Genomic DNA, 10,000 nt, shown 5'->3' with positions numbered 1-10,000 from the left:
TATGTCAGTGAGTGTGGTGTATGTAAGTGTGTATGAGTGTGTGTGTATATATGAGAATGTCAGTGAGTGTGGTGTATGTAAGTGTGTATGTGTGTATATGAGTATGACAGTGTGTGTGGTGTATGTCAGTGTGTGTGGTGTATATGAGTATGTCAGTGTGTGTGGTGTATGTAAGTGTGTATGAGTGTGTGTGTATAGGAGTATGTCAGTGAATGTGGTGTATGTAAGTGTGTATGAGTGTGTGAGTGTGTATGAGTATGTCAGTGAGTGTGGTGTGTGTAAGTGTGTATGAGTGTGTGTGTGTGTATGAGTATGTCAGTGAGTGTGGTGTATGTAAGTGTGTATGAGTGTGTGTGTGTATATGAGAATGTCAGTGAATGTGGTGTATGTAAGTGTGTATGAGTGTGTGTGAATATGAGTATGTCAGCGTGTGTGGTGTATGTAAGTGTGTGTGTGTATATGAGTATGTCATTGTGTGTGGTGTATGTAGGTGTGTATGAGTGTGTGTGTGTGTGTATATGAGAATGTCAGTGTGTGTGGTGTATGTAAGTGTGTATGAGTGTGTGTGTATATGAGTATGTCAGCGTGCGTGGTGTATGTAAGGGAGTATGAGTGTGTGTGTGTATATGAGTATGTAAGTGTGTATGAGTGTGTGTGTGTGTGTATATGAGTATGTCAGTGTGTGTGGTGTATGTAAGTGTGTATGAGTGTGTGTGTGTATATGAGTATGTAAGTGTGTATGAGTGTGTGTGTGTGTGTATGAGTATGTCAGTGAGTGTGGTGTATGTAAGTGTGTATGAGTGTGTGTGTGTATATGAGTATGTCAGTGTGTGTGGTGTATGTAAGTGTGTATGAGTGTGTGTGTGTGTATATGAGTATGTCAGCGTGTGTGGTGTATGTAAGTGTGTATGAGTGTGTGTGTTTGTGTATATGAGTATGTTAGTGTGTGTGGTGTATGTAAGTGTGTATGTGTGTATATGAGTATGTCAGTGTGTGTGGTGTATGTAAGTGTGTATGAGTGTGTGTGTGTGTATATGAGTATGTCAGTGAGTTTGGTGTATGTAAGTGTGTATGAGTGTGTGTGTATATGAGTATGTCAGCGTGTGTGGTGTATGTAAGTGTGTGTGTGTATATGAGTATGTCATTGTGTGTGGTGTATGTAGGTGTGTATGAGTGTGTGTGTGTGTGTATATGAGAATGTCAGTGTGTGTGGTGTATGTAAGTGTGTATGAGTGTGTGTGTATATGAGTATGTCAGCGTGCGTGGTGTATGTAAGGGAGTATGAGTGTGTGTGTGTATATGAGTATGTAAGTGTGTATGAGTGTGTGTGTGTGTGTATATGAGTATGTCAGTGTGTGTGGTGTATGTAAGTGTGTATGAGTGTGTGTGTGTATATGAGTATGTAAGTGTGTATGAGTGTGTGTGTGTGTGTATGAGTATGTCAGTGAGTGTGGTGTATGTAAGTGTGTATGAGTGTGTGTGTGTATATGAGTATGTCAGTGTGTGTGGTGTATGTAAGTGTGTGAGTGTGTGTGTGTGTATATGAGTATGTCAGCGTGTGTGGTGTATGTAAGTGTGTATGAGTGTGTGTGTTTGTGTATATGAGTATGTTAGTGTGTGTGGTGTATGTAAGTGTGTATGTGTGTATATGAGTATGTCAGTGTGTGTGGTGTATGTAAGTGTGTATGAGTGTGTGTGTGTGTATATGAGTATGTCAGTGTGTGTGGTGTATGTAAGTGTGTATGAGTGTGTGTGTGTGTATATGAGTATGTCAGTGTGTGTGGTGTATGTAAGTGTGTATGAGTGTGTGTGTGTGTATATGAGTATTTCAGTGTGTGTGGTGTATGTAAGTGTGTATGAGTGTGTGTGTGTGTATATGAGTATGTAAGTATGTGTTATGAGTGTGTGTGTGTGTGTGTGTGTGTATGAGTATGTAAGTGTGTATGAGTGTGTGTATATGAGTATGTAAGTGTGTGTGTGTGTGTATATGAGTATGTCAGTGTGTGTGGTGTATGTAAGTGTGTATGAGTGTGTGTGTGTGTGTGTGTATATGAGTATGTTAGTGTGTGTGGTTTATGTAAGTGTGTATGAGTGTGTGTGTGTGTATATGAGTATGTAAGTGTGTATGAGTTTGTGTGTGTGTATATGAGTATGTAAGTGTGTATGAGTGTGTGTGTGTGTGTGTGTGTATATGAGTATGTCAGCGTGTGTGGTGTATGTAAGTGTGTGTGTGTGTGTATATGAGTATGTCAGCGTGTGTGGTGTATGTAAGTGTGTATGAGTGTGTGTGTGTATATGAGTATGTCAGCGTGTGTGGTGTATGTAAGTGTGTGTGTGTGTGTGTATATGAGTATGTGAGCGTGTGTGGTGTATGTAAGTGTGTATGAGTGTGTGTGTGTGTGTATGAGTATGTCAGTGAGTGTGGTGTATGTAAGTGTATATGAGTGTGTGTGTATATGAGTATGTCAGCGTGTGTGGTGTATGTAAGTGTGTGTGTGTATATGAGTATGTCAGTGTGTGTGGTGTATGTAAGTGTGTATAAGTGTGTGTGTGTATATGAGTATGTCAGTGTGTGTGGTGTATGTAAGTGTGTATGAGTGTGTGTGTATATGAGTATGTCAGCGTGTGTGGTGTCTGTAAGGGTGTATGAGTGTGTGTGTTTGTATATGAGTATGTAAGTGTGTATGAGTGTGTGTGTGTGTGTGTGTATGAGTATGTCAGTGTGTGTGGTGTATGTAAGTGTGTATGAGTGTGTGTGTGTATATGAGTATGTAAGTGTGTATGAGTGTGTGTGTGTATGAGTATGTTAGTGAGTGAGGTGTATGTAAATGTGTATGAGTGTGTGTGTGTATATGAGTATGTCAGTGTGTGTGGTGTATGTAAGTGTGTATGAGTGTGTGTGTGTGTGTGTATATGAGTATGTAAGTGTGTATGAGTGTGTGTATGAGTATGTCAGTGAGTGTGGTGTATGTAAGTGTGTATGAGTGTGTGTGTGTATATGAGTATGTCAGTGTGTGTGGTGTATGTAAGTGTGTATGAGTGTGTGTGTGTGTGTATGAGTATGTCAGTGAGTGTGGTGTATGTAAGTGTGTATGAGTGTGTGTGTGTGTGTATGAGTATGTCAGTGAGTGTGGTGTATGTAAGTGTGTATGAGTGTGTGTGTGTGTGTGTGTATGAGTATGTCAGTGAGTGTGGTGTATGTAAGTGTGTATGTAAGTGTGTGTGTGTATATGAGTATGTCAGTGTGTGTGGTGTATGTAAGAGTGTATGAGTGTGTGTGTGTGTGTGTGTGTATGAGTATGTCAGTGAGTGTGGTGTATGTCAGTGTGTGTGGTGTATATGAGTATGTCAGCGTGAATGTGGTGTATGTAAGTGTGTATGAGTTTGTGTGTGTATATGAGTATGTCAGCGTGTGTGGTGTATGGAAGTGTGTGTGTGTATATGAGTATGTCAGCGTGTGTGGTGTATGTAAGTGTGTATGAGTGTGTATGTGTGTGTATGAGTATGTCAGTGAGTGTGGTGTATGTAAGTGTGTATGAGTGTGTGTGTATATGAGTATGTCAGCGTGTGTGGTGTATGTAAGTGTGTGTGTATATGAGTATGTCATTGTGTGTGGTGTATGTAAGTTTGTATGAGTGTGTGTGTGTGTGTATATGAGTATGTCAGTGTGTGTGGTGTATGTAAGTGTGTATGAGTGTGTGTGTATATGAGTATGTCAGCGTGCGTGGTGTATGTAAGGGAGTATGAGTGTGTGTGTGTATATGAGTATGTAAGTGTGTATGAGTGTGTGTGTGTGTGTATATGAGTATGTCAGTGTGTGTGGTGTATGTAAGTGTGTATGAGTGTGTGTGTGTATATGAGTATGTAAGTGTGTATGAGTGTGTGTGTGTGTGTGTGAGTATGTCAGTGAGTGTGGTGTATGTAAGTGTGTATGAGTGTGTGTGTGTATATGAGTATGTCAGTGTGTGTGGTGTATGTAAGTGTGTATGAGTGTGTGTGTATATGAGAATGTAAGTGTGTATGAGTGTGTGTGTGTGTGTGTGTGTATGAGTATGTCAGTGAGTGTGGTGTATGTAGGTGTGTATGAGTGTGTGTGTGTGTGTGTATGAGTATGTCAGTGAGTGTGGTGTATGTAAGTGTGTGTGTGTGTATGAGTATGTCAGTGAGTGTGGTGTATGTAAGTGTGTATGTAAGTGTGTGTGTGTATATGAGTATGTAAGTGTGTATGAGTGTGTGTGTGTGTATATGAGTATGTCAGTGTGTGTGGTGTATGTAAGTGTGTATGAGTGTGTGTGTGTGTGTGTATATGAGTATGTAAGTGTGTATGAGTGTGTGTGTGTGTGTGTGTGTGAGTATGTCAGTGAGTGTGGTGTATGTAAGTGTGTATGAGTGTGTGTGTGTATATGAGTATGTCAGTGTGTGTGGTGTATGTAAGTGTGTATGAGTGTGTGTGTGTGTATATGAGAATGTAAGTGTGTATGAGTGTGTGTGTGTGTGTGTGTATGAGTATGTCAGTGAGTGTGGTGTATGTAGGTGTGTATGAGTGTGTGTGTGTGTGTATGAGTATGTCAGTGAGTGTGGTGTATGAGTGTGTGTGTGTGTGTGTATGAGTATGTCAGTGAGTGTGGTGTATGTAAGTGTGTATGTAAGTGTGTGTGTGTATATGAGTATGTCAGTGTGTGTGGTGTATGTAAGTGTGTATGAGTGTGTGTGTGTGTGTATGAGTATGTCAGTGAGTGTGGTGTATGTAAGTGTGTATGAGTGTGTGTGTATATATGAGTATGTCAGTGAGTGTGGTGTATGTAAGTGTGTATGTGTGTATATGAGTATGTCAGTGTGTGTGGTGTATGTCAGTGTGTGTGGTGTATATGAGTATGTCAGTGTGTGTGGTGTATGTAAGTGTGTATGAGTGTGTGTGTATATGAGTATGTCAGTGTGTGTGGTGTATGTGTGTGTGTATATATGAGTATGTCAGTGAATGTGGTGTATGTAAGTGTGTATGAGTGTGTGTGTGTGTGTATGAGTATGTTAGTGAGTGTGGTGTATGTAAATGTGTATGAGTGTGTGTGTGTGTATATGAGTATGTCAGTGTGTGTGGTGTATGTAAGTGTGTATGAGTGTGTGTGTGTGTATATGAGTATGTCAGTGAGTGTGGTGTATGTAAGTGTGTATGAGTGTGTGTGTATATGAGTATGTCAGCGTGTGTGGTGTATGTAAGTGTGTGTGTGTATATGAGTATGTCATTGTGTGTGGTGTATGTAGGTGTGTATGAGTGTGTGTGTGTGTGTGTATATGAGAATGTCAGTGTGTGTGGTGTATGTAAGTGTGTATGAGTGTGTGTGTATATGAGTATGTCAGCGTGCGTGGTGTATGTAAGGGAGTATGAGTGTGTGTGTGTATATGAGTATGTAAGTGTGTATGAGTGTGTGTGTGTGTGTGTATATGAGTATGTCAGTGTGTGTGGTGTATGTAAGTGTGTATGAGTGTGTGTGTGTATATGAGTATGTAAGTGTGTATGAGTGTGTGTGTGTGTGTATGAGTATGTCAGTGAGTGTGGTGTATGTAAGTGTGTATGAGTGTGTGTGTGTATATGAGTATGTCAGTGTGTGTGGTGTATGTAAGTGTGTGAGTGTGTGTGTGTATATGAGTATGTCAGCGTGTGTGGTGTATGTAAGTGTGTATGAGTGTGTGTGTTTGTGTATATGAGTATGTTAGTGTGTGTGGTGTATGTAAGTGTGTATGTGTGCATATGAGTATGTCAGTGTGTGTGGTGTATGTAAGTGTGTATGAGTGTGTGTGTGTGTATATGAGTATGTCAGTGTGTGTGGTGTATGTAAGTGTGTATGAGTGTGTGTGTGTGTATATGAGTATGTCAGTGTGTGTGGTGTATGTAAGTGTGTATGAGTGTGTGTGTGTGTATATGAGTATTTCAGTGTGTGTGGTGTATGTAAGTGTGTATGAGTGTGTGTGTGTGTATATGAGTATGTAAGTATGTGTTATGAGTGTGTGTGTGTGTGTGTGTGTGTGTGTGTATATGAGTATGTAAGTGTGTATGAGTGTGTGTATATGAGTATGTAAGTGTGTGTGTGTGTGTATATGAGTATGTCAGTGTGTGTGGTGTATGTAAGTGTGTATGAGTGTGTGTGTGTGTGTGTGTATATGAGTATGTTAGTGTGTGTGGTTTATGTAAGTGTGTATGAGTGTGTGTGTGTGTATATGAGTATGTAAGTGTGTATGAGTTTGTGTGTGTGTATATGAGTATGTAAGTGTGTATGAGTGTGTGTGTGTGTGTGTGTATATGAGTATGTCAGCGTGTGTGGTGTATGTAAGTGTGTGTGTGTGTGTATATGAGTATGTCAGCGTGTGTGGTGTATGTAAGTGTGTATGAGTGTGTGTGTGTATATGAGTATGTCAGCGTGTGTGGTGTATGTAAGTGTGTGTGTGTGTGTGTATATGAGTATGTGAGCGTGTGTGGTGTATGTAAGTGTGTATGAGTGTGTGTGTGTGTGTGTATGAGTATGTCAGTGAGTGTGGTGTATGTAAGTGTATATGAGTGTGTGTGTATATGAGTATGTCAGCGTGTGTGGTGTATGTAAGTGTGTGTGTGTATATGAGTATGTCAGTGTGTGTGGTGTATGTAAGTGTGTATAAGTGTGTGTGTGTATATGAGTATGTCAGTGTGTGTGGTGTATGTAAGTGTGTATGAGTGTGTGTGTATATGAGTATGTCAGCGTGTGTGGTGTCTGTAAGGGTGTATGAGTGTGTGTGTTTGTATATGAGTATGTAAGTGTGTATGAGTGTGTGTGTGTGTGTGTATGAGTATGTCAGTGTGTGTGGTGTATGTAAGTGTGTATGAGTGTGTGTGTGTGTATATGAGTATGTAAGTGTGTATGAGTGTGTGTGTGTATGAGTATGTTAGTGAGTGAGGTGTATGTAAATGTGTATGAGTGTGTGTGTGTATATGAGTATGTCAGTGTGTGTGGTGTATGTAAGTGTGTATGAGTGTGTGTGTGTGTGTGTATATGAGTATGTAAGTGTGTATGAGTGTGTGTATGAGTATGTCAGTGAGTGTGGTGTATGTAAGTGTGTATGAGTGTGTGTGTGTATATGAGTATGTCAGTGTGTGTGGTGTATGTAAGTGTGTATGAGTGTGTGTGTGTGTGTATGAGTATGTCAGTGAGTGTGGTGTATGTAAGTGTGTATGAGTGTGTGTGTGTGTGTGTATGAGTATGTCAGTGAGTGTGGTGTATGTAAGTGTGTATGAGTGTGTGTGTGTGTGTGTGTGTATGAGTATGTCAGTGAGTGTGGTGTATGTAAGTGTGTATGTAAGTGTGTGTGTGTATATGAGTATGTCAGTGTGTGTGGTGTATGTAAGAGTGTATGAGTGTGTGTGTGTGTGTGTATGAGTATGTCAGTGAGTGTGGTGTATGTCAGTGTGTGTGGTGTATATGAGTATGTCAGCGTGAATGTGGTGTATGTAAGTGTGTATGAGTTTGTGTGTGTATATGAGTATGTCAGCGTGTGTGGTGTATGGAAGTGTGTGTGTGTATATGAGTATGTCAGCGTGTGTGGTGTATGTAAGTGTGTATGAGTGTGTGTGTGTGTGTATGAGTATGTCAGTGAGTGTGGTGTATGTAAGTGTGTATGAGTGTGTGTGTATATGAGTATGTCAGCGTGTGTGGTGTATGTAAGTGTGTGTGTATATGAGTATGTCATTGTGTGTGGTGTATGTAAGTGTGTATGAGTGTGTGTGTGTGTGTATATGAGTATGTCAGTGTGTGTGGTGTATGTAAGTGTGTATGAGTGTGTGTGTATATGAGTATGTCAGCGTGCGTGGTGTATGTAAGGGAGTATGAGTGTGTGTGTGTATATGAGTATGTAAGTGTGTATGAGTGTGTGTGTGTGTATATGAGTATGTCAGTGTGTGTGGTGTATGTAAGTGTGTATGAGTGTGTGTGTGTATATGAGTATGTAAGTGTGTATGAGTGTGTGTGTGTGTGTGTGTGTGTGAGTATGTCAGTGAGTGTGGTGTATGTAAGTGTGTATGAGTGTGTGTGTGTATATGAGTATGTCAGTGTGTGTGGTGTATGTAAGTGTGTATGAGTGTGTGTGTATATGAGAATGTAAGTGTGTATGAGTGTGTGTGTGTGTGTATGAGTATGTCAGTGAGTGTGGTGTATGTAGGTGTGTATGAGTGTGTGTGTGTGTGTGTGTATGAGTATGTCAGTGAGTGTGGTGTATGTAAGTGTGTGTGTGTGTATGAGTATGTCAGTGAGTGTGGTGTATGTAAGTGTGTGTGTGTATATGAGTATGTAAGTGTGTATGAGTGTGTGTGTGTGTATATGAGTATGTCAGTGTGTGTGGTGTATGTAAGTTTGTATGAGTGTGTGTGTGTGTGTATATGAGTATGTAAGTGTGTATGAGTGTGTGTGTGTGTGTGTGTGTGTGAGTATGTCAGTGAGTGTGGTGTATGTAAGTGTGTATGAGTGTGTGTGTGTATATGAGTATGTCAGTGTGTGTGGTGTATGTATGTGTGCTCTTGCAATTCTATCTTTCTGGGGACTTGGGGTGGACAGCACACCAACACCGGTGGGACATCTAGCACAGTGGGGACCTAAAATGAAGTCCCCACGAGTCAAACCATTGGAGACAAAAGAGGAGGCATGTACCTGTTACCCCACATAGCAATTGGGCATGTCCCTGAAAATCACGTTTCCAAGAGTTTTATGGGTGTCGGTGTGTATGCCGTGCTGAGGGTGTGTGTTTAAGAGATCTCTGACAGAAAAAAAATAAAATAAAATTGGGGTGCAATGGCGCCACTTGGCCACCGGGGGGGCGCGTGTCCCCACCTTACGCTCTCCCCATGTTTTAAATTCATTTCTGGCTATTTAGAGGGAAAAAATAAATTGGGGTGCAATAGCGCCACTTGTCCACCGGGGGGGGCGCGTGTCCCCCCATGTTTTAATTTCATGGGTGGCTATTTAGAAAAAGAAAAAAAAATTGGGGTGCAATGGCGCCACTTGTCCACCGGGGGGGGCGCGTGTCCCCCCATGTTTTAATTTCAGGGGTGACTATTTAGGAAAAAAAAAAAAAAATTGGGGTGCAATGGCGCCACTTGTCCACCGGGGGGGGGGGGGGGGGGGGGCGCGTGTCCCCCCATGTTTTAATTTCAGGGGTGGCTATTTAGAAAAAGAAAAAAAAAAATTGGGGTGCAATGGCGCCACTTGGCCACCGGGGGGGGCGCGTGTCCCCCCATGTTTTAATTTCATGGGTGGCTATTTAGAAAAAAAAAAAAAAAAATTGGGGTGCAATGGCGCCACTTGGCCACCGGGGGGCGCGTGTCCCCCCATGTTTTAATTTCATGGGTGGCTATTTAGAAAAAAAAAAAAAAAAATTGGGGTGCAATGGCGCCACTTGGCCACCGGGGGGGCGCGTGTCCCCCCATGTTTTAATTTCATGGGTGGCTATTTAGAAAAAGAAAAAAAAAAATTGGGGTGCAATGGCGCTACTTGTCCACCGGGGGTGGGGGGGGGGGGGGGTGGGTTTGGGGGGGCGCGTTTCCCGACCTTACACTCTCCCCATGTTTTCATTTCATGGGGGGGGTGTCTATTTTTTCCCCCAAAAAATATTTTTTTGGAGTGCAATGGCGCCACGTGTCCACCAGGGTGGGAGGGGGTGCCTGGGGTTTTTCCCCCCCCCCCCACCTTACAGTCTCCCCATGTTTTTACTTCATGGGCGGCCTCTGTTTTATTTTTATTTTTTTTCCCAAAAATTTTCTCGGGGTGCTGCTGCACCGGCGCCAGGCGTCCGCCGGGGGGCGCCACCGTGCCGGTCGAGCCCGAGCCCCCTCCCCAGCCACCCATTGGCCCCTCAGGCCTCGGGGCGGCGGTCCCGGGAGGCCGACTCCCCTCTGCGGAGGCCCCAATGAGGTCGGATCTGGGTGCCCGCGTCCGTCCGGCGCTTCCAAGGCCTCGGGGAAGAGAGGGGGAAGTCGCCGCTG

Source organism: Taudactylus pleione, unplaced genomic scaffold, assembly GCF_031769625.1.
Source record: "Taudactylus pleione unplaced genomic scaffold, aTauple2 ptg003432l, whole genome shotgun sequence".
NCBI classification, from domain to species: Eukaryota; Metazoa; Chordata; class Amphibia; order Anura; family Myobatrachidae; genus Taudactylus; species Taudactylus pleione.
The sequence above is the reverse complement of the archived record's forward strand: the minus strand, read 5'-3'. Positions refer to the sequence as shown.